At 50.4% G+C, this 25,491-nt stretch overlaps 1 protein-coding gene across 1 annotated transcript in view; it reads right to left on the bottom strand.

The window, feature by feature from the left end:
- SMIM14 (small integral membrane protein 14) overlaps nucleotides 1-19,037 on the bottom strand; it is a 91,393-nt gene extending 72,356 nt beyond the window's left edge. The window contains exon 1 of the mRNA XM_075567776.1: nucleotides 18,884-19,037. The gene's annotated coding sequence lies outside the window, so the exon portion shown is untranslated. The remainder of the gene's footprint in view (nucleotides 1-18,883) is intronic.
- Between the last annotated feature and the right edge of the window lie 6,454 nt (nucleotides 19,038-25,491).

Raw genomic sequence — 25,491 nt, 5'->3', positions numbered from 1 at the left:
GACGACTTCGGGCGGCGGGCCGGAGCGGACGACTTCGGTGCGGGCGGAAGCGGACGACTTGGGCGGGCGCGGGCGGACGACTTGGGCGGGCGGCGGACGACTGGCGGGCGGGCGGACGACTGGGCGGGCGGCTGGACGACTGGGCGGGCGGCTGGACGACTGGGCGGGCGGCTGGACGACTGGGCGGGCGGACTGGACGACTGGGCGGGCGGCTGGACGACTGGGCGGGGCGGGCTGGACGACTGGGCGGGCGGCTGGACGAACTGGGCGGGGCGGCTGGACGACTGGGCGGGCGGCTGGACGACTGGGCGGGCGGCTGGACGACTGGGCGGGACGGCTGGACGACTGGCGCGCTGGCGGGCTGCTGGACGACTGGGCGGACGACTGGGCGGGCGACTGGACGACTGGCGGGCGGCTGGGCAGGCGGGCGGCTGGATGACTGGGCGGGTGGCTGGGCGGGCTGCTGGACGACTGGGCGGACGACTGGGCGGGCGACTGCACGACTGGGCGGGCGGCTGGGCAGGCGGGCGGCTGGACGACTGGGCGGGCGGCTGGGCGACTGGACGACTGGACGGACGGGGCGCACAACTGTGCGGGCGGCTGGACGACTGGGCGGACGACTTTGCGGAACGGGCGGGTGGCTGGAGGACTGGGCGGGCTGGGTGGGCGGCTGGACGGGCGGCTGGACGGCTGGGTGGGCGGGGAAGGGGGTGAAAGGCAGGGGAAGGGGAAAGGGGGTGAAGAGGGAAGGGGAAGGGGGAAGGGGGAGCAGGGGAAGGGGGAAGGGGGGGTGAAAGGCAGGGGAAGGGGGAAGGGGGTGAAAGGCAGGGGAAGGGGGAAGGGGGAAGGGGGTGAAAGGCAGGGGAAGGGGGAAGGGGGAAGGGGGTGAAAGGCAGGGGAAGGGGGAAGGGGGAAGGGGGTGAAAGGCAGGGGAAGGGGGAAGGGGGTGAAAGGCAGGGAACGGGGGAAGGGGGAAGGGGGTGAAAGGCAGGGGAAGGGGGAAGGGGGAAGGGGGTGAAAGGCAGGGGAAGGGGGAAGGGGGAAGGGGGTGAAAGGCAGGGGAAGGGGGAAGGGGGAAGGGGGTGAAAGGCAGGGGAAGGGGGAAGGGGGTGAAAGGCAGGGGAAGGGGGAAGGGGGTGAAAGGCAGGGAAAGGGGGAAGGGGGTGAAAGGCAGGGAAAGGGGGAAGGGGGTGAAAGGCAGGGGAAGGGGGAAGGGGTTGAAAGGCAGGGAAGGGGGAAGGGGTTGAAAGGCAGGGGAAGGGGGAAGGGGTTGAAAGGCAGGGAAGGGGGAAGGGGTTGAAAGGCAGGGGAAGGGGGAAGGGGTTGAAAGGCAGGGGAAGGGGGAAGGGGTTGAAAGGCAGGGGAAGGGGGAAGGGGTTGAAAGGCAGGGGAAGGGGGGAAGGGGTTGAAAGGCAGGGGAAGGGGGAAGGGGGTGAAAGGCAGGGGAAGGGGGAAGGGGGTGAAAGGCAGGGGAAGGGGGAAGGGGGTGAAAGGCAGGGGAAGGGGGAAGGGGGTGAAAGGCAGGGGAAGGGGGAAGGGGGTGAAAGGCAGGGGAAGGGGGAAGGGGGTGAAAGGCAGGGGAAGGGGGAAGGGGGTGAAAGGCAGGGGGAAGGGGGAAGGGGGTGAAAGGCAGGGGAAGGGGGAAGGGGGTGAAAGGCAGGGGAAGGGGGAAGGGGGTGAAAGGCAGGGGAAGGGGGAAGGGGTTGAAAGGCAGGGGAAGGGGGAAGGGGTTGAAAGGCAGGGGAAGGGGGAAGGGGTTGAAAGGCAGGGGAAGGGGGAAGGGGTTGAAAGGCAGGGGAAGGGGGAAGGGGGAAGGGGTTGAAAGGCAGGGGAAGGGGGAAGGGGGAAGGGGTTGAAAGGCAGGGGAAGGGGGAAGGGGGAAGGGTTGAAAGGCAGGGGAAGGGGGAAGGGGGAAGGGGTTGAAAGGCAGGGGAAGGGGGAAGGGGTTGAAAGGCAGGGGAAGGGGGAAGGGGTTGAAAGGCAGGGGAAGGGGGAAGGGGTTGAAAGGCAGGGGAAGGGGAAGGGGTTGAAAGGCAGGGGAAGGGGAAGGGGTTGAAAGGCAGGGGAAGGGGGAAGGGGTTGAAAGGCAGGGAAGGGGGAAGGGGTTGAAAGGCGGGGGAAGGGGGAAGGGGTTGAAAGGCGGGGGAAGGGGGAAGGGGTTGAAAGGCGGGGGAAGGGGGAAGGGGTTGAAAGGCGGGGGAAGGGGGAAGGGGTTGAAAGGCGGGGGAAGGGGGAAGGGGTTGAAAGGCGGGGGAAGGGGGTGAAAGGCGGGGGAAGGGGGAAGGGGGTGAAAGGCGGGGGAAGGGGGTGAAAGGCGGGGGAAGGGGGAAGGGGGTGAAAGGCGGGGGAAGGGGGAAGGGGGTGAAAGGCGGGGGAAGGGGGAAGGGGGTGAAAGGCGGGGGAAGGGGGTGAAAGGCGGGGGAAGGGGGAAGGGGGAAGGGGGTGAAAGGCGGGGGAAGGGGGGTGAAAGGCGGGGGAAGGGGGAAGGGGGTGAAAGGCGGGGGAAGGGGGAAGGGGGTGAAAGGCGGGGGAAGGGGGTGAAAGGCGGGGGAAGGGGGTGAAAGGCGGGGGAAGGGGGTGAAAGGCGGGGGAAGGGGGTGAAAGGCGGGGAAGGGGGTGAAAGGCGGGGGAAGGGGGTGAAAGGCGGGGGAAGGGGGTGAAAGGCGGGGGAAGGGGGTGAAAGGCGGGGGAAGGGGGTGAAAGGCGGGGGAAGGGGGTGAAAGGCGGGGGAAGGGGGTGAAAGGCGGGGGAAGGGGGTGAAAGGCGGGGGAAGGGGGTGAAAGGCGGGGGAAGGGGGTGAAAGGCGGGGGAAGGGGGTGAAAGGCGGGGGAAGGGGGTGAAAGGCGGGGGAAGGGGGTGAAAGGCGGGGGAAGGGGGTGAAAGGCGGGGGAAGGGGGTGAAAGGCGGGGGAAGGGGGGTGAAAGGCGGGGGAAGGGGGTGAAAGGCGGGGGAAGGGGGTGAAAGGCGGGGGAAGGGGGTGAAAGGCGGGGGAAGGGGGTGAAAGGCGGGGGAAGGGGGTGAAAGGCGGGGGAAGGGGGTGAAAGGCGGGGGAAGGGGGTGAAAGGCGGGGGAAGGGGGTGAAAGGCAGGGGAAGGGGGTGAAAGGCAGGGGAAGGGGGTGAAAGGCAGGGGAAGGGGGTGAAAGGCAGGGGAAGGGGGTGAAAGGCAGGGGAAGGGGGTGAAAGGCAGGGGGAAGGGGGTGAAAGGCAGGAGGGGGGGTAGTGAAAGGCAGGAGGGGGGTAGTGAAAGGCAGGAGGGGGGGTAGTGAAAGGCAGGAGGGGGGGTAGTGAAAGGCAGGAGGGGGGGGTAGTGAAAGGCAGGAGGGGGGGTAGTGAAAGGCAGGAGGGGGGGTAGTGAAAGGCAGGAGGGGGGGTAGTGAAAGGCAGGAGGGGGGGTAGTGAAAGGCAGGAGGGGGGGGTAGTGAAAGGCAGGAGGGCGGGGTAGTGAAAGGAAGGAGGGGGGTAGTGAAAGGCAGGAGGGGGGGTAGTGAAAGGCAGGAGCGGGGGTAGTGAAAGGCAGGAGGGGGGGTAGTGAAAGGCAGGAGGGGGGGTAGTGAAAGGCAGGAGGGGGGGTAGTGAAAGGCAGGAGGGGGGGTAGTGAAAGGCAGGAGGGGGGGTAGTGTAAGGCAGATGGGGGGGTAGTGAAAGGCAGGAGGGGGGTGAAAGGCAGGAAGGGGGGGTGAAAGGAGGGGGGGTGAAAGGAGGGGGGGTGAAAGGAGGAGGGGGTGAAAGGAGGGGGGGTGAAAGGCAGGAGGGGGGGGGGGTGAAAGGAGGGGGGGTGAAAGGCAGGAGGGGGGAGGGGGTGAAAGGCAGGAGGGGGGAGGGGGTGAAAGGCAGGAGGGGGGAGGGGGTGAAAGGCAGGAGGGGGGGAGGGGGTGAAAGGCAGGAGGGGGGGAGGGGGTGAAAGGCAGGAGGAGGGGGAGGGGGTGAAAGGCAGGAGGGGGGGGAGGGGGTGAAAGGCAGGAGGGGGGGGAGGGGGTTAAAGGCAGGAGGGGGGAGGGGGTGAAAGGCAGGAGGGGGGGAGGGGGTGAAAGGCAGGAGGGGGGGAGGGGGTGAAAGGCAGGAGGGGGGGTGAAAGGCAGGAGGGGGTGAAAGGCAGGAGGGGGGGGAGGGGGTGAGAGGCAGGGGGGGAGGGGGTGAGAGGCAGGAGGGGGGAGGAGGTGAGAGGCAGGATGGGGGAGGGGGTGAGAGGCAGGATGGGGGAGGGGGTGAGAGGCAGGATGGGGGAGGGGGTGAGAGGCAGGATGGGGGAGGGGGTGAGAGGCAGGAGGGGGTGAGGGGTGTAAGATCCCTCCCCCTGTGGTTCCTCACCTCGCACACGGCCGCGCTTCTCCTCGGGCTGCCTCTGGGGCTCTCCTCCCTCCTGGCCTTTCCCGGCTACCGGTCTGACGCAGAGGAGCTAGGCCGCGGCCCCACCGCCTCCCGGGCCGGCCTCTTCCGCCTCCTCCGGGTTGTAAGAGGCGGGGACGAAGCTGCCCCGGCAGCCCCACGCGCACTCTTGGGCCACGTTGAAAGCGAAGTCCTCAGGCAGCTTGGGCGGCCGGTGCTCGCGGTGGAAGTGCACGCATGTCAACCCCCGGCCACGCATCACCCTCCCCTCTGTCTGCAGGGGGGAGCCGGTGAAGGTTGAGACGGAGAGAGCCGGAGGAGCGCTCTCGGTAATGGGGAGCCGGAGGAGCACTCTCGGTAATGGGGAGCCGGAGGAGCGGCCTGGGGGGGGGGGAGGGAAGAGTGGGGAAGCGCCGGGGAAGGGAGAGCGCGACGGAGAGGGCCGGAGGAGCGCTCTCGAGGATGGGGAGTGGGTTGGGGGGGGGGGAGCCGGAGAGAGCTTGCTCTGGGGGTGGAGGGGGAATTGGGAGAGCGGGCTTAAAGGCGTGGAGTGTGTGTGAGGCTGCGGGGAGATGAGCATTGTGTGATGGTATCCAGCGGGCCAGGCCGCGGGGTGAGTGGCCAGGTGGTTGTGCGTGTTTTCCCCCCCCCCTCCAGGTGTGGGCGGATGAGAGTGTGGCAGTTGAGCCAATGAGAGGCGTGCGGGGGCGGGTCCGGGCCACGGACCAATCTGATTGGCCAGAGGGTGAGTGGCAGACCGACTGACCAATCAGATTGGCCTTTGGGACAGCGCACACAATGGTTTCAAAAATATAGATATAGATACAGTGTTGCAGTAGGTAAGGCGGTTCCTGCCCCAAAGAGCTCACAGTCTATAAGGAGGGGCAAGTGGTAACATAAGGTGCAGGGGGTAAGGTTGGTGTATGTTGGATAGCTGCTTGTTAGTTGAAGCAGTGGATTGTGTGGAGGTAGAGCAGTGAGAGCAGGGTAAAAATGGAAAGGCTTCAATATACACCTGAAATACTTTACCCGACATTGATAACAGAGCAGCTGTAACAGCAGCAAACGGCTGACCCCCTTTGGTGTGACTTGAGAATTGTGTTCTAGAGCAGCGGTGTGCAAAGCGGGGGGTGCGATCCCCAGGGGGGGGCGGGACATTTTGCTGGGGGGGTGCGTGCAGTTGCAGAGGCCCCACACTCTTCCCCCAGGCATTTAAATTAAATGCCGGGGGATCGCGTGAGGCCTCTGCAACTGTTTACTTATCGGGATTCAGCCGGCAGTGTTGTGTCGCCATGGCAACGTGGCGTCATTTCGCCATGTGACGTCACACGCATGACGGTAGGCGGGTGGGGGGTCGCGAGAGCCAGGAGGGAGAAATACAGGGGGGCACAGCAGTAAAAGTTTGCGCTCCCCTGTCCTAGAGAGTCTGAGGTAGAGAGAATTCAGCAGCACAGCATACAGACCCTCACACAGACATGCAGGGGGGCAGGGCTGATTCAGACTCCTTCCCTCTTTAGTTGTCTTACTTGCCTGCTGCTTTAGGGTAAAAAGACAGAACATAAGCATCTGTGCCATCAGCCGTTCCTCTTTCTCCACCCAGACGTTTGGGTGTTTTGTGCTCTGTGATGGACAGTTCCTACAGGAGAATTCAGCCCCTACCCCCTATTCTGTGCTCAAACAGAGGCATTAATACTAGTAAAATGTAAAAAAATATCATATTATATTGCTCAATTTTCTATTTAAACATTTTTTTTCTTTCTTTCTTCAAATAAAAAAGAAATATGTTTGTATTTTATATTTTACTGGCATTAATGCCTCTATTTGAGCACAGAAAAGGAGATTCATATTACATTTATAGTTCCTCCTCCTTCCTTCAGAGTTTAAAATCTCCTCCAACCTTTTTAACGTCCTCTCCTACAGAAAATGTATCTTCATTGAGGTGCAATAACATCCCTAGTAAAAGATGGCACATCGCGGAGAAGGACTCCCAGTGCTCTAAAAACCACAAATACTCCTTCCTACACCCCTTTGTTAATGAATGAATGTCTTTATTTATATAGCGCCATTAATATACATAGCGCTTCACAGCAGTAATAGTTACAATCATATAAATAATAAGATATAAATAACACACAGGGAAGAAGTGCTCAGACATAAAAGTAACATTTAGGAAAGGGAGTCCCTGCACCGAAGAGCTTACAATCTAATTAACCATGCATTAACCTCCCTAATCTGCAACGGTCTCTATGTGGTTGCACATTGCACTGGTAGTATTTCTGAAAATACTACCTTGGAGGTTCTTCTTATTATTATTAATAATAGCATGTTCTTGTATAGCGCTGCTAGTTTTACGTAGCACTTTACAGAGGCATTTTGCAGACACAGTCCCTGCCCCGTAGAGCTTACAATCTATGCATGTGGCACAGGGAGATAAAGTGACTTGCCCAAGGTCACAAGGAGCCAACACCGGGAATTGAACCAGGTTCCCCTGCTTTAAACTCAGTGCCTTTACTCACTGAGCCGCCCCTTCTCCCATCTTCTTGCCTTAAGCTTGTGGCCTAGATCCCAGAAATATTTTTTTTAGGAACCGCCATCTTTCTTTAACTTTGTACTTGCTGTCATTTCCGCGCCCACACAGCCTGTTTTGGCCATGCCCCCTCGCGCCTCAGAATGCCGCTCGCAGATCGCGGTATAGCGCTCCGCACGCACAGCCTGTTTGCAGTGTGGGCAAGCTGTCTGAGGCAGCGGGGCCTTAGCCTTAAGGTTGGAGGAAAGGAGATTTCACCAGCAACAAAGGAAAGGGTTCTTTACAGTAAGGGCAGTTACAATGTGGAATTCATTACCCATGGAGACTGTGAGGGCAGATACAATAAAAAAAAGTTGGACATATTTTAGAAAGAAAGATATTCAGAGATATACCAATAAGTAAACACGGGAAGGATGTTGATCCAGGGAGTAATCTGATTGTCAATATTTGGAGTCATAAAGGAATTTATTTTTCTCCTTATGAGATATATCATCCAATGATGTCACTGGGGTTTTTTGTTTGTTTTCCTCCAGATCAATATACTGTAAGAAAGGATATAGGATAAAGTATCTGTTGTCTAAATTTAGCATAGGTTGAACTTGATGAACGCATGTCTTTTTTCTACCTCATCTACTATGTAACTATGTTTTTCTCACTTTGTAAGACTGTTGCAGGGTACATGCAACTACACACGTCGGTTTCTTGACAAGGCTCATTTATTTAGCCTTAAAAGATATACAGCACACAAAAATAGCTTTTCATCAGCAAACAAAAAGAAAACTGGCTTTTTCTTCAGCAGACAAAACAGTTTCTCTTTAGCAGACAGTGTAAAAATCAGGCAGCTATTCTTTTCTATGCAGGAGACAGACAGTTCTTAATTCATGTACTTTGATAACAGACCTTGTTTCAGTAATCTCTTGAGTAGCTTACTCCTCTCTCCTCAACAGCCAGCACCCATGTGTCTACAGCCTGGGGTTTTAACACACCTTGATTAGGCAGCTGGGATCCAACTAATTGTCCTGAGGTTCCCAGCTGAAGTTTAACCTAGTCACTTCTGCACTGCAGACTAGACATAGGTTTTCCAGGCATACAGCTGGTGGCTTTTATTTACCCTGTCACAAAGACCCTGATGATTTCAGTTGTATGAGGAGTCTCACAATTAGTCGGTTCACTTTGTTTCTATGCAAGACTTCACCTGCGGCAAACATTGCTTCGCAGGGCGTAGCATGTCCAGATGACAGCATAGGACAGGGGTGGCCAACTTCAACTCTCAAAAGTTACCAACAGGTCAGGGTTTCAGGAAAGTCCTGCTTCAGCACAGCTGGTGCAGTCTTCAACTGAGCCCCTGTGCTGAAGCAGAGATATCCTGAAAACCTGACCTGTTGCTAGCTCAAGGACTGGAGCTGGCCACCTCTGACGTAGGGGTTAAAGACATGATGTGCTTCTTGCAGAAGATTATTTAAACGCCCATTGAACAGCAGCCAAAGCTACCTCCTCCAATGAGGAAAGGACACATGGATGACAGCACCCAGTGCTCTTATGCAAACAGAAACAAACATGAAGGGAGCCAAGATTCATTTTAAAAGTGCTGCATCCAGTGTTGGGTCAGAACTGAACTAGAAGCAGGTTATTGCTGAAGCTCTCCAGTCAATGTGTGAGGGAGTACATGGCACCACTAGATTTTTTATTAACAAACCTAAACTTGTGGAACGTAACGTTTAACCTGGTTTGTTACAAAATCAGGCCGCACTGTGCACAGAGGTTCAGATCATCCTTAGCATGTAAAAGGGATTTATGGAGTGTTAAGGTTTAGCACAATATAGTGTGTCTTAGCCGCAGAGCACTATAACTGCAGTGCCAACTTGCATTATTTATTCTGAACGATGAAAAGTTTACCAATGCGGTTGTAGTTTCAATCTGGCAACACAAAATATGAAAACCAACATGTTGCATTAACAATATGCAGCCTGCCATTGTTAGTCCGCAAATGGACAATAGAAATGAATGCTTGCTAGTGAGCATATTCATTGCAGATCTGTGTTTTCTGCCTGTTCTCAGAACCAGCCCCCATCCTTCTCGCCATCACGTCAAGGCCATCTACCCATTTTTCTACCTCCGAGCACGCAGGCTGCAGGAGCCACCATAGAACATATTAAGCCGACAGTGCCACAGATGAACCAGGGAATATTATATCCCAAACCGAGTGACAGGCAACATGCTCACGTGGGGTCAATTTAATGTAGAAAAAATGAGGAATAATCCCCAAATCCTGATGCTGCAACTAGAGCAGATAGTCCTTTTAATCCATAATACACAGAGATAGAAGCAACTGAAGCATGGATAAAAGCAATGAGTCCACTGTAAATGATCCAAGCGTGACCGGTCTCACTCAGGGTGGGGGACTATAAAGCAGAAACACTGGTAGAAGTATAAAAGGTCACTCAAAAAACGTGACCCAGAACACGCTTGGATTGTTTATGGAGCAAACACTTTAGGTGAAGGTGGGGGGGGGGGGGGGGAAAGGGGGGAAGGGAAAGAACACCCTCACTACAGCCTGGCTGGAGGTGCTACAATCAGGGGCGATGTAAAATGGCAACAATAGAAAAATGAAACCCCTATAATGAGAGCACTCTAAACAGATATGTACACTGATGACACCAGAGAAATCTAATGATGTAATGAATTGATGAATTTATTAAAATAAACTTTATTAGGAGATACCTCAAAATAAAATATTGCAGGTAAGTGAACCTATCCCTCCTCTGAGGCTTGCCTAATCTAAAGTGCGAATTTAAAATGGAGTGGGTATAGACTGGGGTATAAAGCCCCAATATAACGAATAAGTAGGACTATAAAGCCATCACATTTAGATGCAAAATCACATCTAAATAAGTGTAGCTAAACACCAGACTCTGAATGGTTAATAAGTAACCTATACAGAGAAACAAAAGGATCTACTGTCATAGAGAGTCTCAGTGATTGCTGCACTGTGGGGGTGCAATGCCTTTGGCCAAATATGTAAGTGAATATTAATATATAACACTTATATCAGCTCTGGCCTCCCACCTAGCAGGTAGTGCAGTGTAGTGTGAACACCGTAGTAGTGCACACTTCAATAAACACCTAGATCCTTGTTAAATGAACATATATGTTGGAGCGTTAATATCACTCATAGTGTAAACATTTGTTGTAGTTAGCCTCATATAGTATCACATAGATGATGAAACATTGTAGCTCCTGTGCAATTTAAACCTCATGTAAGCACATATTTCAGTCTCAGGGCTATATAGCTGGACAGAATGACAGACTCAATATGTCTGACAAAATGTCTCTTAGTTAGCCAATATAGTAAACATATCCAGATAAAAGCTTTTTGACTGCTGCATAAACTTGGTAGTTAACAGAGAATATATGACTAGACAGAGTGACAGACTTGTCAAGTCTGACGCAGTGTCTCCTTGTCACAATAGTAACTGTGGTGTAACAATCAAACCAATTAAAATTGGGAGGTATGATACAATAAACCTCACAGGTACATAGCAGTATATTCCACATAACCAATTAGCTCAGTTTTTATCAGTTTCAAAGCTGGGTAACATGGACAAAATGACAGGCTGAATATGTCTGACAAAATGTCTCTAAGTTAACCCAAATAAAGAATATATCAGGATAAAAGCTCTAGATTCTTGCACAAATTAGGAAGCTAGCAAAAAAAGTGTGACTGGACAGAGTGACAGACTAGTAATGTCTGACACAATGTCACCATGTCACGGTGGTAACTGTGGTGTAGCAACAAACTCATATAGCAACATTTATGAACATAAATCCCATGATCAGCTTTACCCCTTCCCTATGATAAAAATAGGCGTGTTAGTGAACCGCCTGTGCTCAAAAGTAGCTCTAAGTTTGTGTAAAAGTTACAGCATTGCTATGGGTGGAGGGCAGGCAGTCTCTGCACCTCTCCCAGTGACGTTAGCACGTCCAATTGCCTACGTACGTTCGCTACTGCCTTTGTCAAGGCTAAAGTTTATTTTAATAAATTCAACAATTCATTACATCATTAGATTTCTCTGATGTCAGTGTATATATCTGTTTAGAGTGCTCTCATTATAGGGGTTTCATTTTTCTATTGTTGCCATTGTTTATGGAGAGCAGTGACCGCCCAGACTCCGTTTTTCCTCTTCTATACTGGAGTCAAATTTAATACTAAATTAATACTAAAATACCTATTTCTGGAAGCTTGCTGCATTTATTTATTTCTTGCCTAATACATGCTACACAAAATGAATTAGCATTTTATGAGCTACACAAAGACTAACAATACAAGGGAGGAATTTCCTGATGAAAGTTTGGTTGCATTTGCATACACATTTAAAATGACAGACAAAATTAACCATCACACAACACCACCATAGACTGCATCACAATAAAGAGGGGCTTTTAAAAGTTGATCTTTTGTCTGATACAAGAAAAACCCTTCGTTTCAGTACTTTTAATAGGCACATAAAACTTGCAGGTCTAAAATTAGCAACAGATGCTACACTGTAAGGCACCTTTTTATCTATTCATGCGAAAGGGCAAGAAGGTGCTTAGCGTAATAAATATGGTCCTTATGTGGTTGCTTAACCCTGACAGTTCTTGACAAATCATACTTGGGCTCTCACATACTGCAGACCATAAAATATATTATTTACGTCCCCTCTGAGTGCATACATTGGAATTGCATCAACACACCAAAACTCTTGCATGCCACTTTTTTTTAGCTACTGTGAAAGTCAGTTTCCGGGACAAAGATTATTTGTTACTTAACTAACAAACTCAGACTTTCCTTTCTGTCTTCACCAAGTGACAATGTCAAAAGCAACGTAGCATATCTGATATTTGCATAAGAGAAGTCTCTGTGGCAGCACTCCACTGGGATTCAACAGCCACACACAGACTTGGCCAATAAGCAATCTGCAATGTGACCAGGATGTTACATCATTTCGAAGCTGGGCCCAGCAGAGCATGTCCCGTTAACCCCTTCGCTGCTAGATGTTAATCTCACAGCTCCCAGGTGTGCAACCACTTAAAGACCCTGCTAGAATATAAGCAAACTAACTGCATGTTAAATGAATTACTTAACTAATATGATATAGGGTTTAAAAAAAAAATTACAATTTTTTTTTTTTACACACACACACACACACACACACACACACACACACACACACACACACACACACACACACACACACACACACACACACACACACACACACACACACACACACACACACACACACACTCTATTTGTATTTTTTTATTTTTTATGATTTAGACGAAAATAACCGTGATAGTCCAGTTGCGATTTGTAAATAAATATTGCTGACCTGAGGAAGAGGGGAAAACTCTCGAAAGCTTGTGCTACGATATCAATTGTTAGTCCAAATAAAAAAAAAAAAGGTATCACCTAATACTGAAGTACTTTTTTTATTTAATTATTTTTTAATATTTCCACTTTTAATGTCACTATAACAAAATGCTTCTGAGTAACTATATGTATCTAACATATTTTGTGATCAGACAGTCTTGATAATTATGCTTTTATCATTAGCTAAAGAGATACAGAACAATAACCAGATAAGATTAGAATTACATAAGACGTGAAGCAATATAGAGACACTTTCACGTATTTGTTTCCTGTGTAAATGTTACTTTGGTGTGTTATTTCTATTTGATTTGGAGAGAATTATCACTTGTGAGCACATTCAAGTCTCAGACAGGACTGCAGAACGGGTTTTCCCCATTTTCTCTTGGCATACAGTGCTTCCACTGCAGCCAGGGATTCTGGGTAATAACATGCAAATGAGCACACACAGTATCACTTTTTGCTTCTTATCCATTTTTAAATGGACCCCCTATACATTTATACCTGCCATATTACACAACTTTTTCAGTCCAGTCTGGATCAAATAAGTGAATGGTCTGCAAACCTACTCAGTGACACCTGTTTCGACATTTTGGGTCTTATCAGTGTGAGGATAGTTTGCTGGCTTTGCAACGTGAATCATATAGTGGTTACAGCCAGACAAGGTGAATAAAAATGTGCCAAAAACCCTCCACCATACAGCAAATAACAATACAACTTGTGAGCACATTCCCATGTCTCAGACAGGTCTGCAACCTGCTTTTCCCCATCATCTCTTAGCATACAGTGCTTCCACTGCAGCAGGGGATTCTGGGAAATGGAATACAAATAAGCAATCACTGTGCGAGTAATTCTTTCTAAGAAAGCCAATTACAGGCATACCCCGGTTTAAGGACACTCACTTGAAGTACACTCGCGAGTAAGGACATATCGCCCAATAGGCAAACGGCAGCTCACGCATGCGCCTGTCAGCACGTCCTGAACAGCAATACCGACTCTCTACCTGTACCAAAGCTGTGCGCAAGCGGGGAGACTATAGAGCCTGTTACAAATGAGTTATTTACATCAGTTATGCACGTAAGTGGAATAAAGGTATTGATTCACTTTAAGTACATTTTCGCTTTACATACATGCTCCGGTCCCATTGCGTACGTTAATGCGGGTAGGGCTGTACATTGATACGTTGAATAATTGTTGCCTGCTGTGTGGTGTTTAGAGTTTCAGTTGTAACGGAAAACACAAGCACAATTGTCTGATTAAAATACCTCTAATTGTGACCGGAATAACAACCTCTCCATTTGTTCAATATGTTTCCCAAGTGGGACTACACCTTTAAACACGTCTGAGGCAAAATTGACCCTGTGTTAAGGTCTTTGCTCCATTAAAATTAGATAATTTAAAACTGTCCCTGTACGTCATTTTTTATATTGTGCTTACGTAAAAAAATAAAATAATAATAAAGTGTGAATTGGTGCAACCTTCACACAATGTCACAAGAAACTCTTTTACAATCGATGTAAAACAGGGAGAAAAATGGAGCAATGCACTTGTTTATTTATTTTTATTTTTAATTAAATTCTACTAATGCAAAGTGACTAACTACAGTGTGAAAGGAGCAGTGTTAGCATCTTCCCACCTGAACAGGTCCTGCTTTGAAAAATATATACATATTTTCTTATCTTTAGCATCTGAGGTTACAAAGGTAACAAGCATTGGAAAGGGTAAGAGGAGATCTCTGAAAGTACGCAAAAAGAAAATAGTACAAAAAAAAATAGCGATCAGTGCAGGTTGCTGCTTGAACTTTGAGAATAAGTACATAAAAAATGATTTTAATATGAAATATTGGCATCACACATATTGTTGATGAATTATCCCAAGTCCTCCATGGCCATAAACAATTGCTTTAAGATCCATTGTTTTAAAGGTATTTATCCAGCGATGCTGGTAAACAAGACACTTGTTCAGCCTTTTTTTAACCAGCAAAAGAATAAAAAGAAAATACCTTTTCAGCCTAACCTGTACCTTAATAACAGAGGAGTATGCACTACGGGAACAAATACACAGGCAAGTGTCAAGTTCTCTACTTCTCTATAGATTAAGATACTGAGGGTCGATGCCTATTATACCACCTGTGTGTGGTGTTTTTTGTTGTTGTCTTTTTTCTACATAAGGAAGAAAAGAGCAATAAGACCACGCGCTGGAGGACAACTTTATTTTCTACCAATCTTATATAAGGAGGAGTTTGAATTACCTCCTGGGACACCAGCTGCGGGACTTTATTTATTGCACCTCATTAATAGGACTAGCGCCACTTTTATTTTTTCTTTATTGTACCCTAATAATGCCCGCCTAGCCGATACCCCAATAATGTCTGCCTAACCCGTACCCCAAAAATGCCCGCCCAAATTTTTTTAAATTAATTTAAAAAAAGTACACACTTCCAGATCCTGTTCCTGACTAGATCCGTCCATTACAGCATTACACAAGGAGGCAGCAGACACGTCACAGAACTATGTAAACACCAGTCCCAGTCAGGAAAAAGCAGCTGTTCATCCCAGAGGGGGAAAAAAGAACAGCTGGCAACTCTCCTTCCCCGATGTGTAATCATTTAGGATCTTTGCTATCCCGCCCTAAAACATTTGAGTGATAGCCTCGGAGATCTCATCTTCCCAAACACAACTGTCTGGCACACCTCGCTCCTTCCAACTCAAATGCAGCCTACATCAGGGTTGGAACATGTGGGTCCAGGTCAGCCTCTCGCAGGAAGCAATGACAGCCAGAATCGTCAGTGCAAATATAACACACATCACTGCAAAATGCTCAAAGAACTAGATTGGTCATCACTCGAGTCCAGGCGCAAAGTTCACCTTTCCTGTCTTGCCTTGAAATACTTTCTGGGCAAGTTACCGGTCTATCTGAACATGCTCCTCACCCCTACCACACGCAGCACTTATCTGAGATCTGACTCCAAAAGACTGTTTATGTTCCCAAGGTTTAACAAAGTATCCGGCCGCTTCTCCTTCTCTTACCGTGCACCCTACAACTGGAACTGTCTACAGGAGACTCTCACTTCCGCCACCAGTCTAAGTTCTTTCAAAACTAAAGCTGTCTCACATTTTAATCTGGTCTGTAACTGTTACATACACCTATAATATATATTATCTTAACTGTGCATGCAATGTCTTGTATATAATGTATACCCTGTTCACTTATGTAACTATGTATTTGTAACCATGTATTATTCGTCATCATAACTCTATGCCCAGGACATACTTGAAAATGAGAGGTAACTAACTCAATGTAATACTTCCTGGCAAAACATTTTATAAATAAATAAATCAGGCTTTCAAAATGAGGGGGACAAAAATACTTAGCAAGTTTAACCCTTTCCTTGTCAGAAGGACGTTAGCAAGTTTAACCCTTTCCTTGTCATTACGTACTGACAGCCTACCGGTTGTAGCAATAAGCTTCACCTTTTCGCTGCAATGCGTTGCAGGCACATCTGGCAGCTATGTAAATCTTTATTTATCGAAGTGGTAAGTGTGGGGAACTTAGAGAGACAGTAGGAGGGTGTTCTGGTAAGTGCGTCTGCAAGGAGTCAGAGTCGATTCCTATGAGATGTATAGTATCAGCCAACGGAGCTACCCATATGCTTCGTAAAAGAGGTGTGTTTTAAGAAAGGTCCAAAATCTGGAGAGAGGGGCTGCCAGTTCAGTTATTGAGGGGAAGGGCATTCCAGAGGTGTGAGGCAGTGAGGGAGAAGGGTTTTAGGCGGGAGATTGCTTTATATACAAAAAGGGTTGACAGAAGACATCCTTGAGCAGAACACAAGTGCAGAGTTGAACCAGGATACATTTTGTAGTGAAGGAAGTCTGCAAGCGTATGAGATTTCCCTCAGAGGCATTCAGAGAAGCGAGTGCAGGAGTGGAGCATGCGTGTGTGGCAGTTTAGCCAAGGTCTGCGGTTAGAAAGGCGACGGATAGAGAAAAAGAGGGGCATGTAGATCAAGAGAGGAGGATAGGGCAGAGTTGTAGTTTATGACCAGGTTGTCAGAGTCTGTAGCAGAGCAGAGAGAGGAGCGCAACGTGGAGTCAAGAGCCAGTAGATTAATCGAGCGCAGGTCTCTGCAAAAACAAGGGGTAGAGGGAGGTGGAGAAAGGGAGAAATGCGAAAGAAAATAAGATGGTCAGACAAAGGAAAGAGTGAAATGGAGAAATCAGAGAGATAAGTTGTTTGTGAAAATCAGGTCTAGGTAGTGGCCATCCTTTTGGGTGCTGGCTGCAGTCCATTGGTGAAGGCCAAAAAGAAGAGGTTAGAGAGAGAAAGCTGGAAGCCCAAGGGAGAGCGGGGTCATCAATATGGCAGTTGAAGTCCCCAAGGAGAAGAAAAGGGGAGTCTGAGGAGAGAAAGAAGGACAGTGTTAAATGGAAGCGTTGAAGGTCCCATGTGGCAGATAAGTAGCGAAAGCAATGTATTTCATGCCATGGTAACAGTGGTGGGGAGAGGGTAAAGCAATGCATTGGTTGTAGGTTCGCTTTGAAAGGAAAGGGGTTCATCAAACCTTGACATCCAGTACCTGGGCAGGGAGAGTCCCTACTACTAAAAGCTTTGAAAGGACATACTAGCCACTCTGAGCCATGGAAGCGGTGAAACATCCCAACACCTCAACTACTAAAAAGCAACCTGATCAAAGGAGAAATAACACACACGCGCACATGAAGTCACCAAAACATGGAAAGGCAACTAGTGACAGCCACTCAAATTAGTGACAGCAAGGGACAGCAGTGCTGTCTAGTGACAGTAATGTAGTCTACTGACAGCAAGGGACAGTAATGTAGTCTACTGACAGCAAGGGAAAGTAATGTAGTCTACTGACAACAAGGGATAGTAATGTAGTCTACTGACAACAAGGGATAGTAATGTAGTCTACTGACAACAAGGGACAGTAATGTAGTCTACTGACAACAAGGGAAAGTAATGTAGTCTACTGACAACAAGGGATAGTAATGTAGTCTAGGGATAGACGTGCAGTCTACTGACAGCAAGGGACAGTAATGCAGTTTAGGGATAGCTGTGCAGTCTACTGACAGCAAGGGACAGTAATGCAGTTTAGGGATAGCTGTGCAGTCTACTGACAGCAAGGGACAGTAATGCAGTTTAGGGATAGCTGTGCAGTCTACTGACAGCAAGGGACAGTAATGCAGTCTACTGACAGCAAGGGAAAGCCATCCAAATTATTGACAGCAAGGGACAATCGTGTAATGTAGTTTAGGACAGCCGTGCAGTCCTAGTGCCAGAGATGTAAAGGGCACGCAAGAAGGTCCACCGCTGTGTGCAGGAGGCTCACTGCTGTGTGCAGGACTGTGGGGGCTCACTGCTGTGTGCATGACTGTGGGGGGCTCACTGCTGTGTGCAGGACTGTGGGGGGCTCACTGCTGTGTGCAGGACTGTGGGGGGCTCACTGCTGTGTGCAGGACTGTGGGGGGCTCACTGCTGTGTGCAGGACTGTGGGGGGCTCACTGCTGTGTGCAGGACTGTGGGGGGCTCACTGCTGTGTGCAGGACTGTGGGGGGTCATTGCTGTGTGCAGGACTGTGGGGGGTCACTGCTGTGTGCAGGACTGTGGGGGGCTCACTGCTGTGTGAAGGATTGCAGGGAGGGGGCTCACTGCTGTGTGTGCAGGACTGTGGGGGGCTCACTGCTGTGTGTGCAGGACTATGGAGGGCTCACTGCTGTGTGTGCAGGACTAATGAGGGCTCACTGCTGTGTGTGCAGTATTGCGGGGAGGGGGCTCACTGCTGTGTGTGCAGTATTGCGGGGAGGGGGCACACTGCTGTGTGTGCAGTATTGCGGGGAGGGGGCTCACTGCTGTGTGTGCAGTATTGCGGGGAGGGGGCTCACTGCTGTGTGTGCAGTACTGTGGGGGGCTCACTGCTGTGTGTGCAGTATTGCGGGAAGGGTGCTCACTGCTGTGTGTGCAGTATTGCGGGAAGGGGGCTCACTGCTGTGTGTGCAGGACTGTGGGGGGCTCACTGCTGTGTGTGCAGTATTGTGGGGAGGGGGCTCACTGCTGTGTGTGCAGTACTGTGGGGAGGGGGCTCACTGCTGTGTGTGCAGTATTGCGGGAAGGGGGCTCACTGCTGTGTGTGCAGGACTGTGGGGGGCTCACTGCTGTGTGTGCAGTACTGTGGGGAGGGGGCTCACTGCTGTGTGTGCAGTATTGCGGGGAGGGGGCTCACTGCTGTGTGTGCAGTATTGCGGGAAGGGGGCTCACTGCTGTGTGTGCAGTATTGCGGGAAGGGGGCTCACTGCTGTGTGTGCAGGACTGTGGGGGGCTCACTGCTGTGTGTGCAGTATTGCGGGGAGGGGGCTCACTGCTGTGTGTGCAGTATTGTGGGGAGGGGGCTCACTGCTGTGTGTGCAGTATTGCGGGGAGGGGGGCTCACTGCTGTGTGTGCAGGACTGTGGGGGGCTCACTGCTGTGTGTGCAGTATTGCGGGGAGGGGACTCACTGCTGTGTGTGCAGTATTGCGGGGAGGGGGCTCACTGCTGTGATTGCAGTATTGCGGGGAGGGGGCTCACTGCTGTGTGTGCAGTACTGTGGGGAGGGGGGCTCTCACCGCTGTGTGCTGGGCCGGTGTCTCCTCTCTCTGCAGCCGCAGCAGCCGCCGCCTGCTCCAGCTGGTCTGTTTTGATTCGACTGAACACGTCATTCTCCCGCACGAGACCCGGACCTCCCCCGGCTCTCCCGCCCCCTCTCGCGTTCGGAAGAAGAAGCGCGCGCTCACCGCGTCTCCTCCATGGAGAGGGAACGCCAGGCAAAGGGGGCGGAGTTTGGGGGACGGAAGGTAGCCAATCAGGAGAGGCAAGAGTCCGATGCCACCTAGCCCCGCCCACTACGCGGCCGCGTTAGACCCGAAGTAGGAGGGGGGGGGGGGGAGCCTAGAGGTGCCCCTAGTGACGTTACACAGCGGCTAGGGACGTCACACATGGGTTACTGTGCTAGCTACATTGTAATTAGACTTGTCTGGCGATGGTAATGGTGGGTTAGAGGTGTGTGTGTGTGTGTGTGTGTGTGTGTGTGTGTGTGTGTGTGTGTGTGTGTGTGTGTGTGTGTGTGTGTGTGTGTGTGTGTGTGTGTGTGTGTGTGTGTGTGTGTGTGTGTGTGTGTGTGTGTGTGTGTGTGTGTGTGTGTGTGTGTGTGTGTGTGTGTGTGTGTGTGTGTATATATATATATATATATGTAACGCAATCCCCCCACTCTCCCCCTTCCACCCCCTGGGAGATGTGTGGCTACGTTATGTGTGATGCAATGCAATACCTGCGGCTCACAGGAAACCTGAGCCTCCGCTGCTGGGAACCTGGGGTGTACCTGAGTTGATTCTCGGTAGCGCCTCCACCTATCATGCGATTCTACTATGTGGAATAACCCCATTACAGGACAATAAAGAGTACACACAGGTAAAACAATAACACTTTACTGTACACATCAAAGAACCAATAATAAAGGTGATACCCACTCGCAGGACCCGTGTCCACTTACCCCAGTGGAATTTACCCCAATGAACTAAGATGCTCCAGGCACCGGACTGTCCCAGTGTCCACAGAATCAATCACCCACCCAAGTGTGTGAGACAGCACTGCCCCCACTAGCCCGTGTATGGTTGGTGCACTTAGTTGGGTACCTGCCGAGTGTTTCCACACCTGGGCGCGCAGTGATGCTGATGGGATCCACGGATCCAGTGACAGCAACCGTGAAGCCTCCGCCTCTACGTGGGGTGGGTCCCGCATGGATTGTACCACCGTATGTGATTGTTCTTTGTTGCAGCTGTCTGGGCCAGATCACCTGAGATCAGAATGCAGCCGCGTCCTGACTGTGTCCCTCACTCTGGTACTACAGGGCAGTGTCCCTATCTATGGACCTGTCCCTGCAGCAAACACAAGCTGAGGGGAGTGGGGACCTAGCTGGGGCCTATAGGGGTCTCTGGCCTGGTACAGTGGGTCACTGATTACACACACACACACACACTACCCTTCTGCTGTCCCAGCTACCAGTTATTATAAGCCTGTCACGAGAGCTTGTGCAGGGTTATAATACACACAAATAAACTGGGTTGAATTGAATGCGACTTAGATATAATAAAGAAAGTTTATTCCTTGAAAAAGGAGAACACACAAGATATACAAATAACATACGGAATATGAACACTTACTTAGGGGTTGGACAATGAAGCAATCAGGAACAGGATTGGCAATTCATTCAGGCATCAGGTAACAAGTAGATGTAGTAACGAAGACAGGAAGACCCTGGGCATAGGGCTTATTCCCTCCTTCCACATTACTGTTGGAAGTACGATCATTCACCCAGTAGCCCAAGCACGCTGCTTATGGTTCACACTCGACGCATCTCTCACATTCTCCTCTCACATTTAGAACGTTTCTAAAACCTGTCGTTTATTCCTCCGCAATATAACAAAGATACGCCGTTTCTCTGTTGCTCGACTGCTAAAACTCTGACTCAGGCCCTCATTCTCTCCCGTCTTGAATACTGTAACCTCCTGCTGTCTGGCCTTCCTGCCTCTCACCTGTCTCCCCTACAATCTATCCTAAACGCTGCTGCCAGAATCCCTCTACTCTTTCCTAAATCTGTCTCTGCGTCTCCCCTCCTGCAATCCCTCTCCTGGCTTCCGATCACATCCCGTATCACACTCAATTATTCTCCTCACTTTTAAAGCTTTACACTCCTCCTTACATCTCAGCCCTAATTTCTCGTTATGCACCATCCCGACTCTTGCGTTCCTCTCAAGGATGTCTTCTTTCTACCCCCTTTGTATCTAAAGCCCTCTCCCACCTTAAACCTTTCTCACTTACTGCCCCGCACCTCTGGAATGCCCTTCCCCTCAATACCCGACTAGCACCCTCTCTATCCACCTTTAAGACCCACCTTAAGACACACGCTTAAAGAAGCATATGAATAGCACTGTGGATTATACTGGACACATGATACATAAAGCTTGGCCCCCTGCAGACGCACTTACCAAAATTCCCTCCTACTGTCTCTGTACGTTCTCCCTACATACCAATTAGACTGTAAGCTCCTCGAAGCATGGACTCCTTTTCATTAATGTTACTTTTATGTCTGAAGCACTTATTCCCATGACCTGTTTATATTATCTGTTATTTATTTGATTACCACGTGTATTACTACTGTGAAGCGCTATGTACATTAATGGCGCTATATAAATAAAGACATACAATACAATACAATACCACTGACTCACTCACTAACTGCTTAACTCCCCAACTGTATAACTGCCTTAACTACAAATGCAGCCACCCTATTGGCTAAGCCGCAGCATATGACGTCCGTTCCTGAGGCTCATGGGACATGTAGTCCCTGTCTTGAGCCTTTCCCTTATTGGCCGCCGCTCCGGGGGTCCTGCTGCGCATGCATGAAGTGTCTCTCGCGCTGGCACCAACCCCAACATGGCCGCTGGACAAGGGGATTCTCTGCGCATGTGCGACTACACGGTGCATGAGCAAGGATTAACAAAATGGCGGTGCCCTGCTATGGGAGCCGTCAGCGACTTGGTCGCCGCTCCAACTGCCCACAGACCTCCCCGCACTCTCCCCATCCCACGCTACTGGGCGCAGCCCCAGCGGAAGGTAAGGGGATGAAGGGGGACTGTGTCATATATATATATATATGTAGCCATGCTGTAAAATGGCTGCAGTCATCTCTCCTGCTGACAGTAAGGCCTGGTAAGTTATGGGCATGCCAGCAGTAATCATGGAGGTTTGCCCTCACACCCTGGTGAGGTGCCCTATGTATGGATGGGAGTGGTCACAGGTCCTGACTCCCTGGTTGGTGATGTCGGAGTTGTGTCAGCCCCCAGAGGATACATAAGGCACGGCACTGTTCAAAAAGTTAGTGGTTAGAGGAGTTCAGATGTTGTTGCTAGGCTGTAAGAGTAATTACGTTACAAGCTGCGGAACTATGAGACTGTGACCTGGCACAGGGTAGATATCCCTTCGGGGATAGGGAATCCCTAATCAAGGAGGAATATACCTTTCAGAGGGAAGCTGCTGGACAATCATGTGTGGCTAAATACACCCATTGTGGAGGGCAGCTAGCCACATCCAACAATAAAGATATTCCTGTTGAAAGATACCCTCGTGTGTAAGTGTGGAGTGATTACGCAGGGGGCTGCACCACAGAGGAGTTCCTCACCAGGACCATCCACAAGCTCACGCTGGGATCCTGATGAGGTGGAGGCGCTGCACTGGATATAGGTAGGACTCAAGCACACTACCTCAGCTGCCTGTCTGGGTTGGCAATCCCCAACACAACATCATGCGGGAGACTCAGGAGTCCTGTTGCCAACAGGTGCACCACCAGACATAACACTGTAATGGGGACTGGTTAGACCACAGGGGCCAATATGAGATTGGGTGGGTCAGGCCGGTTCAGAAAACCCGTTACATATATATATATATATATATATATATATATGACATTGTGGCAGGGCGGCCTCGCGGCGGGGTCAGTAAGACACTAGACACGTTGGGAAATGTTAAACTATAGTGGTTTATTAGCCACAGCAAAATAAAGTACGGGTGCACTGTCCCTTTAAAAAAAGTACTTCCTAGAAATTAAAGCCTATTCCCGTTAGGGAAACTAACTCACTTCTTGAGCCCTTACTAACAGGACAGCCAGCTAATCTGGTTATGCCCCAAACATATGCTACACAAAGTATAACCAATAAGTGTAATAATAAAGTCTTATCTGTTGCAGCTCCAGTAGCAAACAGGAACACGGTTCCGGGGAGCAGGCTGTGTCCAGCCTCTCAGCAATCTGTATCTTTATCCTGGGTTGGGGTCCCAGCTGGTCCCAGCAGCAAAGCTCCTCGCAGGACTGAGGGACCAGAGCAGCAGCAGCTACGGCTTCCTAGCCGGGAGAGTTCTCCCCACCCTCACGTGGAAAAACAAGCTCACCTTGTGTGAGCAACTTCCTGCTTTTTAAAGCACTTGTTTCACTGATAGTTCAGCCCCTGTTTAATCAGTCCTCAGCTGTGCTTTCTCTGTCTGAGGAGATTAACACTCGGTGAACTGGCTGCAGCATCTCTCCATTCACTGTCACAGCCTACTGAGTCAGTGACTCTGTCACATATCCCTCTCCCCAGCGAAACATTGTCCTGTGGAGCGGCCCGTGCACCAGCATCTTTGTCGAAAATGTCTGACGTCGGCCCTTCCCTCCCCCCCCCCTTTTTTTCTTGCCTTCCAATTTAGGCATTTTTTGGGGGGGGGTAATTACCAGGCCATCTGGGCCTGAGGACTGGTACCTCACTATCTCCTTGTGTCCAGAGTCTCCTTTACCCAGTAGAAGAGCCTTGACCTCGGTCAGCTCATTGCATAAACTCGCCAGTGACTGTTTGGCCTTCTCTTGTGAAGACTGCAACTCTGTTTTAGCGGTGATGGTTTTTGGACCTTTCTCCCTCACCGTACCTTCAGTGTTAGGTTCCACAATATTTATCCTTAGTACATCAACTGGGTCGGGATTCTTATTAACCCGAAGTGCACCCCATGGCACCTCTCTTTTACCATCAGCAGACTCATAGGCTTTGGCCTTTCGGTCTTGACTCTTTCCAGCGACTCTCTCAACAGAGTAAGTTAAAATCTGTGCGGTCTTTCTCTCCTTATGATCCCGGGCACACTTCCGTCTCATTCGCGGCTATCTCTTCACAGTGGCTGCCCTCGTGGCAAGGAATCCACTTTGTGTCCCCTGGGCACTGTAGTTTGATTGGATTCTTACTGTGCCAGTGCATCGCAATTTGGCCTTCGCATTCCGTGCCTTGTGGAAAGTAGACTGTAGTTCTGCAACAGTATCACGGCCATGCTTCCTGGAGTGTCTCCCTTGTTTTATCTCTACTGCCACCTTTTCCTTGGACTGCTTCAGTGACCCAAATGTCTGTCTTGGGCTTGTAAGCTTTTCCTCCAGCTTCATCTGAGAAACCTCCTGCTGGGCAGCCGTAGAGTCCAAAGTAGCGTCCCGCTCAATATTCAGAGCCTCAAGCTCCTTGACTAGGTCACACTTTTGTTTCTCCGCCCTCTTGCGGCCAGCACGCTCAGACTCCAGGTCCTTCCTCAGGTCTTGAAGCAGTCCTTCTGCCTTTCTTCTTTCACTCAGTGCGGCTGCTAGTTCATCTTCGTTAGAATTGAGTCGCGATTCTACGTCTCGTAGCAGACTCAGAGCAAGGCTTAAATCAGTCTCTGTTTCTTTTTTCTGGACCTGAAACTGCTGGTGCTCCTCCCGGACTTTGTCTAGCTCCAGCTGTAGCCGGGCCCCCTCATTGGTCGTGTAGTCCAGCCGCTTGTGGATATCAGCCATCTCGGTTTCATGGTGCAACATCAGGCAGGCCACCTGACGGACACCTCCTCCCTCTTGGCGCGCTGCATCTCGCGCTCAGCCATCTGCATCTGCAACTCTTCAATCTGATGCTGGCAGTCCCCTCTCAAGGCCTTCACCTCTTCCCGGTGCTTACGCTCGGTTTGCATCAACGCCTCCTTCATCTTTTTGAGCTCTGCAGTTCTTGTTGCTAGGATCGCTGCTGCTTCTGTTTCCCAGGCCTCTTTCTCCTTTATATACTGACTCATTGGGATGGCACTGCCTCTCTGCTTCTCCAGCTCTTGCTTCAGTCTTTGGACCTTCTCATGTTCCCTCTGACACAGAGTCACCTGGCTTCTAAGCTCCGCCTCCAGCGATGCTCTTGTGGTGCTCAACGTGATCTTCAGCTGCTCCAGGGCGAGGCATTCTTTTTCCAGCATTTTCTCTGCAGTCTGCAGTGCAGCCTGTACTTCTAATTTTTCTTGCGCCAATTGCGTCTTCACTTTCTGCGCTTGGTGAAGCTTCTCAGTCCCATTACTGACCTGACCAGTCAGGTTTTAAACCTCTTCTTTCAGGTTTATATTCTCCATTTTCACAGTCAGTATATCCCTTAGGACCGTCTCATTGGCTTTCTTCAAGGTACCCAGCTCTGTAGTTAGACAGTGGCCCTCCTGGCGTGAGAGCTCCAGCTCTGTTTTGAGCGTGCTAGCTTCTTGGTGAGAAACTTCTAAGTCTTTGATGAAGTTTTGCACATCTCTCTGGGACATCTGATAGCACAGTCTCCAGTCAGGACTTGTTCTCTCTGATTCCGTGTTAGCAATTGCGGTGTTGGCCTTATCCAAA

Source organism: Ascaphus truei, chromosome 1 (assembly GCF_040206685.1).
Source record: "Ascaphus truei isolate aAscTru1 chromosome 1, aAscTru1.hap1, whole genome shotgun sequence".
NCBI lineage: Eukaryota > Metazoa > Chordata > Amphibia > Anura > Ascaphidae > Ascaphus > Ascaphus truei.
Note: the sequence above shows the minus strand (reverse complement) of the source record. Positions and strands in the feature narration are given on the sequence as shown.